This window comes from Palaemon carinicauda, chromosome 2 (genome assembly GCF_036898095.1).
Source record: "Palaemon carinicauda isolate YSFRI2023 chromosome 2, ASM3689809v2, whole genome shotgun sequence".
In the NCBI taxonomy this organism is placed as follows: Eukaryota; Metazoa; Arthropoda; class Malacostraca; order Decapoda; family Palaemonidae; genus Palaemon; species Palaemon carinicauda.
The window spans coordinates 61,452,720-61,471,585 of NC_090726.1; the positions used below are offsets into that span (position 1 = coordinate 61,452,720).

Here is an 18,866-nt window from a genome sequence, read left to right on the forward strand (position 1 = left end):
AGTAAACATTTATATTGTTGCAATTAGTTTACTTGCACCCATATGAAGTATAGTGAGTAATTTCTATATTAGTAAAGCTTTCATGATCAAAAGAAAATATATTTGTAGAAATGGGGATTTTTGGGTTGTTTTGGGGATGTTTTATCATGAGTTTTGGGGATATTTAGACTAACCCATCTGGCAACACTGCGTTGTATATTGAATTGAGCTGCTTGTTAGTGACGTCTACTGACTTAGTGTATTGTGACCTATTGTTGTTCGTCAACGGTGGAATCTCATATATCGTTTACGGTTACTTGATGACGTTGGAAATTAGCAAGTTTACGCCTATTGTGTAGTGTGCAAGGTTGTATTAGTGCGATAAAGAGTGAGCGTGACGACTAATGTTGCCAGTTGCTATACATGAAGGTCTGTCCGTTGTAGAAAGGATATTGTGGACCTGGTGGATAGCAAGTTTCAAAAGGTATTTTTTTTTCTTTTTGTATATTATTTTTGGTTATTTTTACTTGTTACTTTTAATTTTTGGTTCTTACTTTCTTGTTACTGTGTTAGCCTAGACCTAACTTATAGTATTTGGTATTGTTATAGAAAAACACGGAAAAAGGTTTACAAATAAAGGAATGCAGTTCTATCTAGAAAAGAAAACGGGCTTTTTCGGTTTCATTCCCGTAAAAACTATGAAACCAAATTACGCTTTTCTAATGCGGTTTTTTATGCTTTTTTCGAAAATGTAATTTTTTTTTTCGAGAAGTTATGGCTATTTAAAGGTGTTTATTTCCTATGTATGTTAAGTACTTAAAAAAAAAAACATAGGTTGGTAAATTTACAGTTTCATCCATTATGTGGAAACTGGAATAAAAATATATTTGTTGCATCAGAAATAGTGTAGTTCCAACGAATTTAACCTTTAATTTGACCGCAAACCATCCGTTTTAGAGATTTACTATGGAGTTAAAACAACTATTTTCCAGAAAAATCAGTTTTTGTAACAGTATTTTTATTGTTTTTGTTTCATATTATGTTGTAATGCAGAAATACCCTACTTTATCCCAACAATTATGGGGGACACCAGGTGGGAACCGGTGTTTTGGGTGGGGGGGGGCGTCAAATGATATCTGCAATAATTAATGTTCCACCACCCCTCCCTCTATACCCCTACCTAGCCCTACCGGGGGGGGCCTCCGCCCCCCCTGCAACCCCCCCTTAAGGCCACAGTGATTTTCAGGGCACTACCGAACCTAATAAACCCACCTAACCTAGCCTAGGTGCGACCCCCCCCCCCTTTACCCCGGGCTAAATTTAAATATATATTTTGTTGAGTCACTTCTTACCTTAAATGGAACCTGACGATGATGATGTGGAAGGTTGTGGTTGACCCTCTTCTGAATCATCAATAGCTACTGGAACACGTTGTGCCTCAGATTGTGGAGGATACAGTTGGCTGGCCGTAATAAAAATATGATGGAGCAGCTCCTCCTCAGGGTATTTGTGTATAAAAATAAAACTTGACAAATACTGCCTGAAGTATTCACAACGGTTACCAGGCCGTTGTATCCATTCCTTCAGCTCCCGCCAAAGACGTTCAATGTTTTGGGTATGGGTGTCGGGGTTTGAAGGATCCACAAAATGTTCTGAATGGTTTACAGTACGGTGATCGTATCCGAGAGACTGCAGAGAGTTATAAGCCCGCCACTATCACTAACAACAATGCTGCCCCGTTTAATGTACTTCTGAATTAAAGGGATGAGGGTAGCTGCATCACGCTTCCGTGGTAATGGGTCGATTAAAGGCACAATAAATGTTTTTTTGGACTGCCTCTCAATACCCCCGAACACCCATATGTCACTCAGAGGCCTTCCACGGTCATACTTCCGTTTTCCAAAATGAGATTCGTCAATCTCAACGAGTACACCATCACCACCAATAGCCTCTTGGTTATCAAAACTATATTCAGTCACTTCTGAACAAAAGCTTCTCCAGTCTACACTAGTAGGAGATATACTAAGGCCCTTAATAACAAAATGGTGGTCCCAACACTTATGCAACCAGTGATTGACAAATAAAATTAATTTCCACGGGGGAAGGTGGGACCCGTGAAGAAAAGTTCCCTTATAGTCACTAACACTATAATTACACAAACGTCTTTTCTTCGTTTTAGGTATTTTCACTGATTTTGTACAATACCACACATGTCTATCTTCACGGAAAAGTAAAGGTGAATCACATTTAGCACACTTAACACTTATAGGTAATACTAAATGCTCTCTAAGAAACCGATTCACAACCTCTGGGGTACCATTATAATTTCCATGAAATCGGCCGATCACTCAAAATAAGAATAGCGACATATATCGCACACCTGCACCGGAGGATCCATGACAGTTAAGTAACGAGAAGACTGAACCGGCAGGTTTCCAACCCAAAAACAAACGACAATCAGGAGTTTCTCCCATAATGAAATAGGAAAAAAACAAAATACTATCGGTTACAATGTTATATTGCACGAAAAACAGATCCTTGAAACAAGAATAAGACAAAATGAATCTTCCAATAATAACCCTTGAAAAGATCCCAGTAGTATTTTGATTGGAGGAGCGGCATTAGTGGGAGGAGCAAATGCGCATTCAAGCAAATATTGTCACATTACGCAATGGGGAGGAGCCAAGTAGGATGAAAACAGATATACAAACTAACAAGAGGTACCTTGCGTGCCCATGGAAAGATATACACTAAACTTAGAAAAAGTCAAGACCTTCAATACCTGAAATAGTTTTTTCTCTGTAAGTATGCATTAGCGACTATAATGTATTGAGAGGAAGTATTTTGTTATCACGTGCTTTACTAGGGAAATATATTATTATAATAGATTTCTCATAATGGATGAAACTGTAATAATACCCATAGGGGTAGAAGGTTAGGTTAGGTCTCGATGTTAACTTCTCTTAGATAGTTGTTTTAGTCCACAACTGCATCATGGCTAATACATTACTTGGTTTCTTAACAAATGCATTGGAAATAACCATCTTTAACTGGCCATAACTTTATTTTTCCTTTCGCGATGAAAAGCATAAAAAACTGCTTTAGAAAAGTGTACTTTGGTTGCATAGTTTTTGTGGCATTGAAACCGGAAAGATCCGAAAAAACTATAGTTCTAGTGTGAAAATTACTTTTATTTTCGACGCAAGTAAAGTTTATAAGATAAACAGTACCTTAATATATCCCTCAGTGATGGAGACCACTTGGTGGGAATCAGGTTTTTTGGCAGGGAAAATTTACTGGCATATCGATAAATAATGGTGGTATTTGTGGCAGTTTTGTGACACAATCTGTTTTCTTAAGAGAACTCCTCAGTCCTTTTGTTCTTCCATTACTAGTTGGATGTGTTATGGAGCCTAGCTTAATGAAGTGTAATAGTTGCCATTATAGTTCTATGTATGCTATAGCCAAGTTTTTTCTAGGTACACCTAACGTAGTGAACACCTTTGTAAATTCCCGTTTGTTCCATCACTAATACAAACCAATGCTATTTTTAGGGGATAACATTTTCAGCGAAGCTGAAAGACGATCCATTAGACTTTTAGCAACAGGTAACTATCCACCTGCTAGTTAGGCAGGGTAGTAACTACCCTGCTCGCTCTCACAACTGGGTTGTGAAACCACTTTGCTTTTGGCTCGGGGAGAAAGACGTTTTCTTCCCTCTCCAACTTGCCAGCCATTTGACTTGTTTTCTTAATCTTATTTTTTCTTTTTATGCAAATGAAAACCTTCTCGTAATGTTTTTATATATATTTTAAGCTTTTCTATACAGTGAATGTTGCTGTTTGTGTGACAGCGTAGTGTGCCAGGTTCTTCCTCCCTTGGACAATGGACATCTCGTAGGCGGGTGGCCTTCCGAGTGACGACTTCTGCTGCAGTGGAGTCGTCATAGTTTGGAGACTCCTCTGTTCGGATGTTAACGCCGCCCTCCCCCTGCTTACAGCCTCCACAGAGCTTGACTTTGGTCTTGTTCTTCCTCACTGACAACGCCGCTCACACTGTGGGTGGCCAGCAAATCCTTTTTTGGGGGAACGCCTTTCGCGTTAGTGCAATAGGTTACGCTTCAGAGTGGCTTTTTTCATGAAGTGAAATAACTGTTTGTATTTTAACTTTTCAGCTTCGACTCCACTTTCCTTCTATGGACGATGGTCCTTTCATGCCGGCGGAGGGTGTGCATGACCTTGGCTTGTCCGCTCCCCCTCGGGAACCTCCTACCTGCCGGAGGGTTGAGTGGTTCTCCCGAGGAATTTGGTTGCCAACTGAATTATTTGTACTTCTTGTTTAGTTATACTTTTTAAGCTGCCACTCTCCTACTTGGGAAAATTTGACCAGGGAAGGGAGTGTGCAGTCCTTAGTTTGCATCTGTTCTCTTGGGGGACACCTTTTCTGTCTGCAGATTGGGTGCTCCTCCCGAGGGAGTTTTTCTTGAATAATTTTTTATTTTTCCACGGTTAGCGATGCCGTATTTCTTTATTCGGCAAAGATAGCTGATGTAGAAGAGCAGTGCCGTTTGTTCCTGTGGATTCTGCTGTCACTGCGCCGTCACTTTCCTGTTCTCCTGCGCCTGTAGCAGCTCCTGATCAGCACGCTAGCTTCGAACTTGCTCCAGCTATGTTTCCTTGGGTAGCGCTCTATGCAGATCTTCAACTTGAACAAAGCTTGTTGATGGGAAGCAATGAGTGCTGCCTGGAGGTTCGCCTCCAGGGATTGGACTACTTTCCCTTCCGAGGGAGAACTATCCTCCCCAGTTGTTCGGAAAGGAAAACTTCTCTTCATCATCTCGTCTTGCAGCCTTTCTGCTTGCTGGGAGGATTGCGGACAGCTTCATCTCATCGGCTGTTGAAGTTTCTTTGCCAAAGACTATGCTCCCCCCCATACTGAACAGACTCTTCCGTCATGGCGGAACCAAGTTCTAGGGAAGTGTCTCCAGGAGGTGTTCACTTCTTTCGTTCGAGAGCGACACCTGTTCGGAGGCCTGCTATAGAGACTCCTCTTTGCAGACCTTCCAGAGACCATTCCTGCTGAGCAGCCTTCCTGCAGAGGATCATCATCGTCATTGGCGAGCTCGCCGAGTTAATAGTCTTCTGTCTCGCATCAGACCCTCTCTTTCGACTTTGGTAAAGAGATTTCTTTTTGGGTCGTTGTTGACATCCGCTGAACGATCCCCTTCAGAGGATCATCAAGGACCTTGTCATTCGGCCACTCCTCTACTATTGTCTTTGTCAAATATAGTCAGCGGGACGAGTCTTGTCTGTCTCGCCGGACTCTCCTCGGACTTCCTGTTTGCTAGCCTTGCGACATTTGCCTGTCCAATACTCCTCTCAGTCTCGCCATCGAACTGGTGTTCGTAGCTCGCCATTGAGCATTGAATCTTTGGGTTTCCCGACCTGCCATCGACAACTGAGGTTATGTCGCGGCAATTGTCAGCTTGCCGATCGCCGATTGCTTGCGCGTCTTTCACCGATCGTCTATCTCTAGTCTCGCTGATCGCCTATCACCAATCACAAATCGTTGGTTTTTTGATCGCCGATTGTTAGTCGTCTTTCACTAATCGTCGATCTCCAGTCTTGTCTCGCCGATCGCCATCTCGCCGATCGCCGATCGCCATCTTGCCGATCGCCATCTCGCCGATCGCCATCTCGCCGATCGCCATCTCGCCGATCGCCATCTCGCCGATCGCCATCTCGCCGATCGCCATCTCGCCGATCGCCATCTCGCCGATCGCTGATCGCCATCTCGCCATCTCGCCGATTGCCATCTCGCCGATCGCTGATCGCCATCTCGCCGATTGCCATCTCGCCGATCGCCAGCTAGCCGATCGCCAGCTAGCTGTTTGGCAACTCACCATCGTTGAACCATACTACTTTTTTCCAACTAACAGATTGCCAATTGCCAGCTCGCTGAACGTTGTCTCAGATTTCCGCTCGTCGATCGCTACCTCGCAATTAGACCATTCAACTGCTCGCCATTCCCCGGCTCTCCTATTTGCAACTATCTGATAGTCAGCTTGCCGATCGCAAGCTCGACTATCGCCTGCTTGCAGGTCACAATTGTTCTTGGTTGTACCAGGAAGGCTTTGGAGACCTTCCTTCTCTCTGGCACCTGCTCCAGTGACTTTCTGGCCCTCCAGGTGGTGGCCTTGTGAGCTAACACCATTCTGAAACTTCCAGCAGTTCGGGAATCGCCGTCCCGAGAGTTGTTGATTGACAGTCATGCCTCTCACTCGGCGTTATTGATCGAGCCCGCGTTTTTTTGCGTAGAGTCGTCTGCCAGCTGCTCCTGGCACGTCTGTGTGTTTCCCTTCCCAGTAAAGGGTCCCGCTTAGACTCCTATTGGAGGCTTGCTGTTGATGAGCCTGCTGATCCTGCGCTCGTACATTTGTTGGTCGGTAGCAAGAGTCCTTTCATCTCTTCGCCTTCTCGATCTTCTTCTTCGGAAGAAACTGTCCATCCTGTCTCCTCTGGTTACCTACCTTGGCCTCAGTCTCCCGGGATCTCTAGGCTCCGAAACTCCTCCATGGAGTAGTTCTTCCTCTTCGAGCCAAGGAAAGCAGGCTGCGGAGAGATGAAGAAAGTCCAACACGGATTCCCTCCTTCTTAGGGCCCTTACAGATTGGCACTACAGACCTCCAGCCCTTCCAAGACCAGCCATACAAAACCATCATCTATTAAAATGGTAGAAGTTTGGAAAACGAATGAGTTTTAGAAGCCCTTACGGGAAAGGCAACAAGTTCAATCGTGGAGAAATACTTCAGAGGTAGCGGTAGAAACCGTAAACGCTAGGAGAGGTCATCTTCCTGCTTGTCCACCAGTAGGGTGATTCCTGCAAAGCTGCTGGACCAGGTGGATGCAGTTCTAGGCCGAACCTTGGATGATCTCAGTGATTCATTCAGGGTATCGCGTCCCATTCTTTTCATCTCTCCCTCCACTGACCAAGAAGCCACTGTTTATGAGCTCCTTTGTGATGGGATCATCAAAGGAGCAGGGCCGAAGTCCAGATGTGGATGGAGAAAGGCCCTATCTAGGAGGTCCTCGATGGTTCCTCAGGCTTCTTCAGTAGACTCTTTCTTGCGGAAAAGGTGTCTGGAGACCAGTCGCTGATCTCTCAGTATGGGGCCAGCAGACATGGTCAGTCTAGTGAGAAGTCCACAGGACTTCATGTGTACACTGGATCTAAAGGACACACACTTCCCGATCCCAATCCATCCGTCTTAAGGAAGTATGAGTTTCAACGTCAACAGCAAGTCATACCAGTTCAAGGTGCTGTGTTTCGGCCTTTCCACAGCACCTCAGGTCTTCAAGTGTTTGCCCTGTGTCATCTTGGGCTCACAGGTTCATTTGTCTCTACTTTACCGGGACGACTTGCTAATACTAGCAGAGGCGGTGGCAACCCTTCTTCAGCGCAGAGACAAACTTCTGAGACTTTGCCAATATCTGGAGATCAAGGTGATCTTGAGAAGTCTTCCCTGCTTTCCACTCAGACTGGTATACCTGGTCATGGTAATAGACACCAAACATCATAAAACCTCCCCATCAGACAGGATAGCAAGGCTGAGGAAAGTCACAAGGCCTTTACTCAAATGAGAAGATCTCCCATCCCAGAAGGGGCCATGTCTCCTCGGACATCTATCATCCTTGGCCTGTCTTGTTTCCAATTCCCATCGGTTGCCTCACGATTCGATCTCTCCAGTGGCGTCTGAAGTTCAACTGGAATCAGGCTTTTGATTCCCCGGACAACCTGATTCCCATGGGATCAAAGGAAAAGACTGATCTCGAATGGTGGCTGGCAGACGAGAATCTGCTGAAAGGTGTCGATATTCTCATCCCCCCTCCTGATTTGATGCTGTTCTCGGATGCATCAAAAGAAGGGTGGGGGTCCCATGTGCGGCACCTTACGGCCTCAGACCTTTGGGTAGAGTCTGAATAGTTCCTTCACATTAATCTACTGGAGATGAACGCCGGTTTTCTGGGCTTCAAGAGTTCCACCACCTGGCAGTTCACTCAGTGTTGGTGATGAGCGACAACACCACGGTAGTAGCTAACATCAAGGAGCAAGGAGGTACTTTTTTGCAGCCCCTATCCCATCTAGTAGTAGAGATACTGAGATGAGATGGACACTTGCTATCTGCTCGCTTCATTCCTGGTAAGAGGAAAGTGCTTGCCGACAATCTGAGCAGAGCATCTCAGATAGTGGGTTCCGAATGGTCTTTGGATCATCTAGTAGCCAACAAAGTCCGGACTTTGTGGGAGTTCCCCGATTGTGGACCTGTTCGCAAAGGCCACGAACTTCAGGCTCCCATTGGACTGCTCCCTAGTCTCAGATCCCAAGGCTTTCTGACAAGATGCATTCCGACAGCGGTGGGACAACACCGATGTGTACGCATTCCCACCATTCTATCTGATGAGAAGAATATGGTACTCAACAAGACAAGAACATTGGTCAATCTGTTAATGACCCTCGTAACTCTATGGTATCATGCGGAATGGTTCCCGGACCTTCTGCTGCTCCTGACGGAGCCCCTAAGAGAACTTCATCCACGACATATACTCAGACAACTACATGTCAACTTTTCCACAAGGCAGTAGCTTCGCTATGTCTTCACGCCTGGAGACTAACCAACATTTCCTCTCTGAGGTTTTTTCGCAACAAGTCTCGAAAGGGGATGTCTAGATAGCTGCGTAGGTTAACAACTTCATTCTACCAGGTGAAGTGGAACATCTTCCATGGTTGCTGATACTGAAGGGGTCTCAATCCATTCAATACCACTATTCCAGCAACAGCGGAATTTCTCGTGTATTGAGGGAGGAAATGCATCTTTCGGTTTCAGATGTTAAAGGCTATTGCTCAACCTTGAGTCTTGCCTTTAAACAAGGGAATGGGTATTCCTAATCTTTAGAAGTTCTATCCTGTGAACTTACCTGTCCTCAGTCAGAAGTGAGACCTCCCCCATGGCACGTGGTTTTTCTTTGGTCCCTAGAGGGATTCCCGTACGAACCATTATGACAGGCAACAGTTTGCCTTCTTACCTGGAAGACGGTGTTCCTACTTGCCTCTGCCTCAGCTAAACGAGTTAGCGAACCTCATGATTTTTTGTTTGATGTCGCCCATTGAAGAGGATGGGTAGAGGTAAGCTTCAGTTTCGTCCCTGAGCTTGATGCCTAGACTCAGAATCCAGGTTTCGGATCCTTGATTTGACTCCTTCCGGATAACGAGTCTCCGCTCTGTAATTGTCGACCCAATCAACTGTTACTATGCCCAGTAAACTGTTTGAGGTACTACCTCAAGAGATCAGGAGCAGCTCGGCCCAGAGCTCCCTCACTGATTGTCAGCATGGGCAGAAACAAGAGGAGGATTACGTAAAATACTTATCTCCACTTGGATTCACAGGGTCACTGACCTTGCTTTAAATCTTGATCCTCCTCCAGCCCGCCATCCCAGGGCCAACGATGTCAGGGGCATAGCTATGCCTCTGGCCTTCAAGAACTACTCTGTGATGCAGGTATTGCAAGTGGACGAGTGGAAAACTCCAAACTACGTTCACCGTCCACTACCTGCAAGGCGTGACACACAGGAACCTCGATACGTTTTCTATCGGTCCTGTGATAGATGCACAACAGCTGGTTTAGTACCTCAAGCTCTTTAATGGTCAAGGATCAGAAGGTTGGGAGCATTGGTTACCCGGGTTTTAGTCTGAGTGAATGAAAGGGAAAGTTTGGCTCTTTCACTCTTCTTCATCCTCCCCTCTTTGGGAAATCAGCATCCTGGGTTCTCTGCACAAGCTGACCTCACACTTCTGCAGGTAAACCATTGCTCCCCTGTGTATCCTAGTATTGTCCCAATACTGTTGTGCCCCCATACCCTGGCGAGGTGGTATTGGGAATGTCTCGGTCTCCTCAGTTATTCCCTGCAAGTCTCGGAATAATCTTTACCTTAACAGTCGCAATGCTAGTTTCTCACCACACACATCTTGCGTAGGCCGCAGACCATGCTTAGCAGGTTTAGCGAGGTGTTAGGGTCTCCTTATTGTCGCTCTTATCTCGGCACAATAGGGAGTACCCCGGGTAAGGCCAAAAAGCCAGATTGGCAGGCACATCCATCCTCCTAAGGGGTGAGTTACTCCTATTTAATAGCGTTTGTTTGTATTCCAGTTACGGAACAAAGGACAAATTCGGAGGTAATTTGTACTTTTCCTTAGGATACAAACCTTAGCTATTTAAACAGACTTGCCCACCAACCCAGTCCCCCTTGAGGTCCTACCTCAAGGCAAAGTGAGCTCAATCACAGGTGTTTGAGTGGGCGAGTTAGCAAGCTACCCCCTCCTACTTCCCGCTAACTAGTAGGATGAGTAGATAACCCTCGCTAAATTTTAATGGCTCGTCCTTTCAGCTTCGTGGAAAGTAATACCCTGTTAATGAGCTAAGGTTTGTATCATTAGAATTACCTCCAAATTTGTTATATTTAGACAAATTGGCCTGACAGCACCAGTTTCCCCCTTGAAGTCCTACCTCCAAGCAAAATGGATTCACTGCTCAGGTGTGCGAGTGAGTGGGGTAGCTACTGACTCCTCTTCTCCCCCTGCAAAATTATGGGCGGGGTGGTTAACCCTCGCTAAGAGTCTAATGGCTCGTCTTTCAGCTTCGCCAAAACTAATATCCCTTATAAATAACTACAGGTTTTTATTGATAGGAAAAATACAATTGTTCCATCATTGATACAAACCAACGCTATTTATAGATGTTACTTTCAGTGAAGCTGAAAGACAAGCCATTATACTTTTAGCGAGGGTAAACTACCCACCCGCTAGTTAGGGGGAGCCAATAGTAGCTACCCTCTTACACATCTGGACTGTGAACCCCACTTTACTTTTGAATGGGGAGAGAGACTTCGCTCTTGCCACTCCAACTTACTGGCCATTTGACTTGCTTTTATCAATCTTTGTTTTAATTTCTTAGTCATTTTGTTTTAAAGTATTCTTAATGTTTTTATATACTGTAAATTTCCAGGCTTTTCTTTACAGTGAATGTTGCTGTTTGCATGACAGCGTAGTGTGGCATGTTCTCAAGGTCAAAGAACCTTCTCTTACAACTTCACCCCTTGGACAACGTACAGCCCCATAGGCTGGCGGTCGGTCTTGTTACTCTGCCTATACCTCAGGGGACTCTGCATCCGCCACAGGAGAATCGTCATCGTTTGGATACTCTTCTGTTCAGATGTAAACTTTGCTCTCCGCCCTTATGAGTCCGTGGAGGAAACTGCTAGCAGCTTTCACAGAGTTTGACTTTGGTCTTGCTCTTTCTTGCTAACAACGCCACTCTTTCTTGTTATGCAGGCGGCCAGCAGATCCTTTTTCGGGCAAAGACCTTTCCCATTCTCGGGTTAAGTTCGGCTCCCGAATGGTTTTCTTCATTAATTAAGTTGAAATAAGAACCGTTTGTTAGTTGAACTTTTCAGCTTTCGACTCTGCACTCCAAGGGGTGATGGGTCAACGGCCTTTCGGCCGTCGACTCTGCTCTCCAAGCGACGATGGGTCAACGGCCATTCTTAGCCAACAGAGGGAGTGCATAACCTTTAGGTTGTCCGCTCTCCCACGGGGAACCCTTTTCCCGTTGTCGGGTTGAGTGGTTTTCCCTAGTAGTTAGTCATGTCTGGTGAATTAGTTCATTTCAATTTTTTTTTTTTTTTTTTTTTTTTTTTTTTTTTTTTGCTGCTGCTGCTCCCCTCCTTGTAACATTGTCAGCTACCCCTGCGCTGTCAGTCTGTTCTCAGTCTCCTGTGGCAGCTCCTGATCAGCAGGCTGACTTCGACTTCTCCCTTACGAAGATGAGGTCCCTTCCAAGAGGGCATAGGAACGAGAGCAATGGTATACTGAGCTGCTTCAGGTGTTCTAGTAGGGTGATCCCTTAGGGGTGAACCAAGGAACTAACTTTGGCCATGTTTCACAGATAGCGCTTGATATAGACCGTCAACTTGAACAATGTGTGTTAACGGGAAGCAGAGAGCACTGTGCCGAAGTATGCCTTTAGGGGTTGTAGACCTTCCTAGGGAGAAATAAACTTCCCAGGTGTTGGACTGCTCTCCCTTCTGAGGAAAAACTTCCCATCATCATCATCTGTCTACCATCCTTCCCACTTGCGGGGAGAATTGCAAGTAGCTACGTCGCATCGCAGCAGTTGCAGTTTCGTCGCCATAGACTACGCTTTTCCCCATGCTGAGCTTACTCTTCCGTTGGGGCGGAGCCAAGTCCGAGGCAGGTCTCTTCAGTGTGTGGGCATCTCTCATTCTAGAGTAAGATCCCCCTTAGACCCCCCTAGGTCTTCTAGACATCTTCCTGTTCCTGCTCATTAGCTCCCCTTCGGAAGATCATCCTTGATGCTTCAGACTTTCTCTACCTCTCTCTGGCCATGAGACGTCCCTGGCTCTCCTCCTGCACCTGTTGGGCAATCCCCCTCAAAGCCTCGTCACTCTCCAGGAGCTCACCACTTGCCCACTCCTCATCACTTATCACCTCGGGCGCATCTTTCTCCTAGAAATAGTCTTCATGAAAAATCTCGTCAGCCTTGCCGATATCCTTCAGGTTCCTGACCTTCGCCTGCCTTATCGGACTCTCCCCAGAATCGCAGTTAGCCAGGCTTGCGGCTTTTGCCTGTCCACCGTCGCTCTCCAACCTCTCATCACCTGCTCCTGCAGCTTGTTGTTCGCCAACTGTTCGCAGTCCTCTAACTTCTTGTCATTCACCTGTGACTTCAACCTCCGGCTGTCCATCATTCTCCGGCTTCTTGCAGATTGTTGATGGTTTGTCGTTCTCCACCAGCTCTTCGTTCATCAACAACTCATTGATGTCCTCTTACTAAACGTTCAGTTGTTACGTCATTCTCCTGTTGCTCGCCGTTCACCAGCTACGCGTGGATCAACAGCAGCTCTTCAATTGACACCTGTTTGCTGCTCTCCAGCCTTGCTTAGTTCTCTTGCGACTTGCTGCTCACCTGCTGCTAGGCATTTGCCAATTAACCATCGTTAGCCAGAACAGTCATTCGCCAGACCGTAGGCGATCTTTAGATCGAAGACAATCGTCTAGACATTCTGCTTCTTGTCGTTAGTCGGGTCATTGGCACTCGCCAGCACCTCGAAGAGGTTCTTTCTCTTGTTCTCTGTCCCGCAAGCAATGAATGTGAGTTAGATCGCTGTTCCCCTGTAGAGCATGTCTGTGTCCCGTGACCTACCCACGATCGCTGGTCCCTGAGAACATCTCGCCAGAAAGATGAACCCCCGACGATCCCCTCTTTGGGAAGAGCCTACCTTTAGGGAACATAAGATGATCCCCAAACAGGCAAGCCTCCTTGTTCCATTTCCCCGCAAGGTAGAACCTTAGAAGTCACAGCTGTCTGCCTCTTATTCGGTCTGGTCACTCGATCCAGGCATGAATGTCTTGCCTTATCAGAAAACCTTGGCTTCGATCCTCTCGGGGGACCTTTCACCCAGTGCTGCAGTGGTTCAGTGCCCTGGTTAGAGCAGTCCAACAATCTTTTGTGGAAGGTTTTCCATCTCTTCAACTGCCAGTACTCCTAGGATTCTGCTGGAAAAGTCCTCCTCTCCTGCAGCTGACCCTAGGCGTAAATTCTTGGTTCCTCCTCTTCGAGCCCCTGGCACCTTCTATCTCTTCCCTCAAGAGGGCACTATGAGTAGCTGAACGGCAGTACTCGTCCCGGAAGCTGACACCGGTACAGACTTAGGAGTTGAGCCTTGGCATTGTCGTCCCCATTTCTCCACGAGTAGGCTCTCACTGTCGTTTTGCAAGCCAAGAGTCTCTCCCTCCTAGAGAAGTCTTTGGTGAGCGCTTTCTGCCCTTCTCCTTTTGAGTGAGTACCATCAGAACAGTGACCCGTTTCCAAACCCTTACGAGAGAGAATCTCTCCATCAGCAGAAGACTTGTAGGAATGACAGTTCACGACCTTCACTCGTGGAAGAAATCTTTCCTCCTCAGAAGAAACTGAAGGTCGCCATGACTACCCAAGTCCTCGGGAAGGGTATCAAGGCCTTCCCAGGAAGATCCTAGACGACTTATCTTTGAACCCTGCTGGGGTTTCAGCATGTGACACCTATTGCCAGTGGACGACCTCGACCCACTCCTAGATGATGTCTCGAGATTGATGACATCTTCCTAGATGTGAAAGTCCGAAGCTATCAGAGGCAGATCAGGAGAAATCGGAGCATGCCTTGTGGCAGGTCTTGGCCTGCATGAGGACCATTCAAAGTTTCAGGACAGGTTCTGCCACCTGTTCACCCGTTTAGGGCCGTGTCGTGCGCGCCCCCCCCCCCCCCCCCGTTCACCTCTTTGTGCCGGTTCCCCCATGTTCACCCCTTTTGGACCGGGTTCCTCCACGTTCACCCCTTTTGGACCGGGTTCCTCCACGTTCACCCCTTTTGGACCGGGTTCCCCCACGTTCACCCCTTTTGGACCGGGTTCCCCCACGTTCACCCCTTTTGGACCGGGTTCCCCCACGTTCACCCCTTTTGGACCGGGTTCCCCCACGTTCACCCCTTTTGGACCCCCCCCCCCCGGTACGAGCTGGGTTGCCGCCAGGCCCCCATTTTGGGCTGGGTTTCCGCCAGGCCCCCGTTCGGGATGGGTTTCCGCCAGGCCCCCGTTCGGGATGGGTTTCCGCCAGGCCCCCGTTCGGGCCGGGTTGCCGCCAGGCCCCCGTTCGGGCCGGGTTGCCGCCAGGGCCCCGTTCGGGCCGGGTTGCCGCCAGGGCCCCGTTCGGGCCGGGTTGCCGCCCGGCCCCCGTTCGGGCTGGGGTGCCGCCCCCCGTTTACCCGCTCCCCTTCATCTGATATCACCATTTGACCTAGTCTGCCTTCCACTCCAGGCAGAAGTTCAGGTCATGTGGCAGAGGGATGCTGTCCAGAAGGCCTCCGGGCAGAGGTTCAGGTCATGCAGCAGAGGGGTGCTGTCTGGAAGCCCTCCAGGCAGAGGTTCATGTCATGCGGCAGAGGGGTGCTGTCTGGAAGCCCTCCAGGCAGAGGTTCATTTCATGCGGCAGAGGGGTGCTGTCCGGAAGCCCTCCAGGCAGAGGTTCAGGATAGGTGGCAGAAGACTGCTACCCGGAAGCCTTCCTGGCTGAGGTTCAGGTCAGGGGGCAGAAGGGTGTTGCCCGGAAGCCTCCCGGCAGAGGTTCATGTCGGGGCAGAAGGGTGGTGTCCGGAAGCCCTCCAGGCAGAGGTTCGGATCATGCGGCAAAAGGGCGCTCTGGATCATACTCCTGTACCTCAGCATGCGTGTAAGTGTGCTCTCCTGATTTCACCTCCAGGAGGTTAACGTTGGTGGACAGGAGACCAGTCTTGAACCTTCCAAACATGAACAAGTTTGTTTGGGGATCGTGATAATACTACCGCTAGAGTTATTGGTTCCTTTGACTGGCCAGACGGTACTACATTGGATCCCTCTCTCTGGTTACGGCTCCTTTCATCTTTTCCGACACACACAATAGTCTGTCCTATTCTTTACAACATTTTCCTCTTTCCTCATACACCTGACAACACAGAGATTACCAAACAATTTTTCTGTGCTCAAGGGGTTAACTATTGCCCTTTTAATTTCTCAGTGGCTCGTTCTTCTTGGTAAGGGTGGAATAGAGACTAGCTATAGTAAGCAGAGACTAGCTATAGTAAGCAGCTCTTCTAGAAGACACTCCAAAATCAAACCATTGTGTAGTGCCACAGCCTCTGTACCATAGTCTTCCACTGTCTTGGGTTAGAGGTCTCTTACTTGAGGGTATACTTGAGCACATTATTCTATCTCGTTTCTCTTCCTCTTGTTATTTTGAAGTTTTTATTGTTTATATATTAAAGATTTATTTTAATGTTATTGTTCTTAAACTTCTCTTGTAGTTCCTTGTATTTCCTTTCCTCACTGTGCTATTTTCCCCTGTTGGAGCTTTAGGGCTTATTTGCATCCTGCTTTTCCAGCTAGGTTGTAGCTTAGCAAGTAATAATAATAATAATAATGATGATGATGATGATAAGAAACTCAGGGCTGTATAGTTAGGGAAGATAAGAATTACCCCCTAAATAGGAATTTTTTAACTATTGTATGGTGCCTATACAAAGTATATGTATGTACATGCAGTATGTTATATATATAAATCCAACTTATGAAAATTGACCTAAAACGCATCATAAGATTAGATCTCTTTTCTAACTCTATGATCTCCTGTACTTGCTAAGTTACAACCTTGGATTAAAAAGCAGAATGCTACAAGTTAGCAATAGACCATAACTGATTTTTTAGTTTTCTATAGTTGTTAGTACATTTATTTTTCTATAATTCTTATTTTGATGTTTTATAACAGTTTGATTTCTACTGTATTTAGCTGTACCTGAAGTTGAAACTTTTTTTTTTTTTTTTTTTTTTCAGGAGCGGTGAGTACAAAGTGCAAGTTTACACTTTTTGTAGATTTGATTTTTTGTTTGCAACTTGAAATTCAAGCTCCTAAAAGGTTAGTATTAATTAATGTCTTGCATATTATGAAATATAATCTTGGCTTATAAAATGGGAATGGTGGTCTTGTGTCAAGGTTTGTCTTGTTTTATGCATTTTTTTTTTATTTTGCGCGCTCCTTGCCAAAATGTTTTTTTTTTTATATTCTAAATTATTAGATCATCTGTAGTCTGGTTGTGATATAGGATATTTTATTTTATAGCCAAATCTTTAGGTATGCTTACAAAAAGCCATGCTTTGAAAGGCTATTACATTAATATTGGTGTGCATTTAGATGAAGTAGACATTATAATATAATTAAACCAGATCAACATGATGATAAAAAATTGCAGCTGGCACTCCTGCCACCCATTAACCTCTACCTTCCTCTTAATTTGATGGATACCTAAAAGGGTAAAGAATGTCATTAGAAATTGAAGGTGGAATAAAAGGATTTTAAACTAAATGAGTTTATGTAAGCATTCTAAATGGCCAAATTATCCATGTACTTAGCTCAGGATTAGTGCATATTCAGAAATCTTATGGAAAATTTACTATGTACAAGTTTTATGAAGATAAAGTACTGTATACCGATATACAGTATGGTACATGTTGGTTACTTTGAATTTTTCATAATACATTATGACATGTTAATGTTATTGTGCGGTGAGAGCATCCGGCTAGGTTGTAGTTTTTTCTTGTTGTATTGTTGGCAAAAATGCTTAATTCTGGTGTATTGTGGGTAAGAACACTTGATTGATCAGTCACTCTTACAAATCCTCGTTATTTATAGGGATATTACTTTTAGTGAAGCTGGAAGATGAGCCTTAAAACATTTAGTGAAGGATAACTACCCAACCCGCTAATTAGCGGGAGGAGTAGGGGGTAGCCGGCTACCCCCGCTTACTCACGTGACTGGGCTGAGCACCCTCTTTGCTTTTCGCTTGGTTGAGATAGTCCCTCCAGAACTCTGTCCAGCCGTAAAGACAACCACTTGACAGGATGTTATTCCTCCTCCAAGAGAGGAAAAACATCCTTCCAGGAAGGAGACAGTCTCCAAGCCTTCTCTTCTGGAGGAATTCCTCCCTCCTCGCAAAGAACCGAAGGACTAAAAGATAGTCCTGAGGTCTTCAGCAAGAGCATCTGGACCTTGGTAAGAGAGGCTGCAAAGAGCCTCCTCTCCTTTAGCTGGGACATCGGGAAAAGTTCTTTCAGCGTCCTATCCTAACGACTTCGACCCACCCTGAGCTCCTGTGTGTGATAGCTCGGAGGTGGATGACTATTTTGATTTTGAGTACGACCATTTCCCTAGAGCTGCTAGCAGGAAATAGACGGAAGCAGAGCAGGAAGTGTCTGAGCATGCCTTCTGGCAGGTAATGGCCTGCATTAGGTCCATTAACGGCTTGTCCAACCCATCGGCAGCCCCTCGTGAGGGTAAAGACATAGACTTGGACCCCGTCTATGGCACTCTGAGACCTGGGAAGGCCAGTGCAGATTTGCCCTTGTCCAAGGAGTTTTAAGATCGGCCTGGAGGAAGGCACTATCGCAGATCACTCTTCCAGCTCCCTCCTTTGAGGCTCTTCCTCGAAATTCTTCCTGCTGCCTTTTGTGCAGCAAAGGAGGTATTCTTACAGTCCTGCCTCTGGACCAGTCTTTAGAGAAATTGACCAGAGGAGTCTTTCTTCTTCTCGGCTTCAGAGGTCATCAACCAGGAGAAAGTTACGAAGTATTTTGTGCAAACTACTTCATGGTTGAACCTTTGGTTGGGGTCAGTGGGTCACCTGATTAGGACCGAAGACTGATTCAAAGAGTCCACCAGGAAGTTGATGGAGGTCTTTCTATTGCCTGGTACTAGGAAGATATAAAGAGTTCCTCTCCCACCAGATGGTTAACCTGTGGGCCAACACCATCCTAAATCGTCAGGACTCTATACTGGAGAGTTTCATTGGCAGGTCCCACAAGCCGAGGTTACGAGGCTGAGGAATTCCACTTTCAAGGGGAGTTCTCTGTTTGAACCGGAAGATGTCGAGCGGGTGGCGAAGAGATGGAGGAAGTCGAACCAGAACTCCCTTCTCCCTATGACCCTCGCATCGAAGCCCTATCGTGGAAAAGACGTCTGGAGGCTGGAAACCAGTCATCGATCTCTCTACCTTGAACAAGTTTGTCAGCCAAATTTCGTTCAAGATGGAGGCAGCAGAGATGGTCAGACAAGCATTAAGACCTCAGGACTTAATTTGTACACTGGATCTCAAGGGCGCATAGTCGCATACTTCCAGATCCGAGTCCTTCCGTCTTTAGGGAAGTATCTAAGGACCATACTCTACAACAAGCAATACCAGTACGAGGTGCGGAG

At 46.3% G+C, this 18,866-nt stretch overlaps 1 long non-coding RNA gene across 1 annotated transcript; it reads left to right on the plus strand.

Moving 5' to 3' along the window:
• The first annotated feature begins 228 nt into the window (after nucleotides 1–228).
• Nucleotides 229–17,513, plus strand: LOC137617977 (uncharacterized). The gene is made up of 2 exons (XR_011039714.1): nucleotides 229–463; nucleotides 16,451–17,513. It is a non-coding gene; the product is annotated as an uncharacterized lncRNA (long non-coding RNA).
• The last annotated feature ends 1,353 nt before the right edge of the window (nucleotides 17,514–18,866 follow it).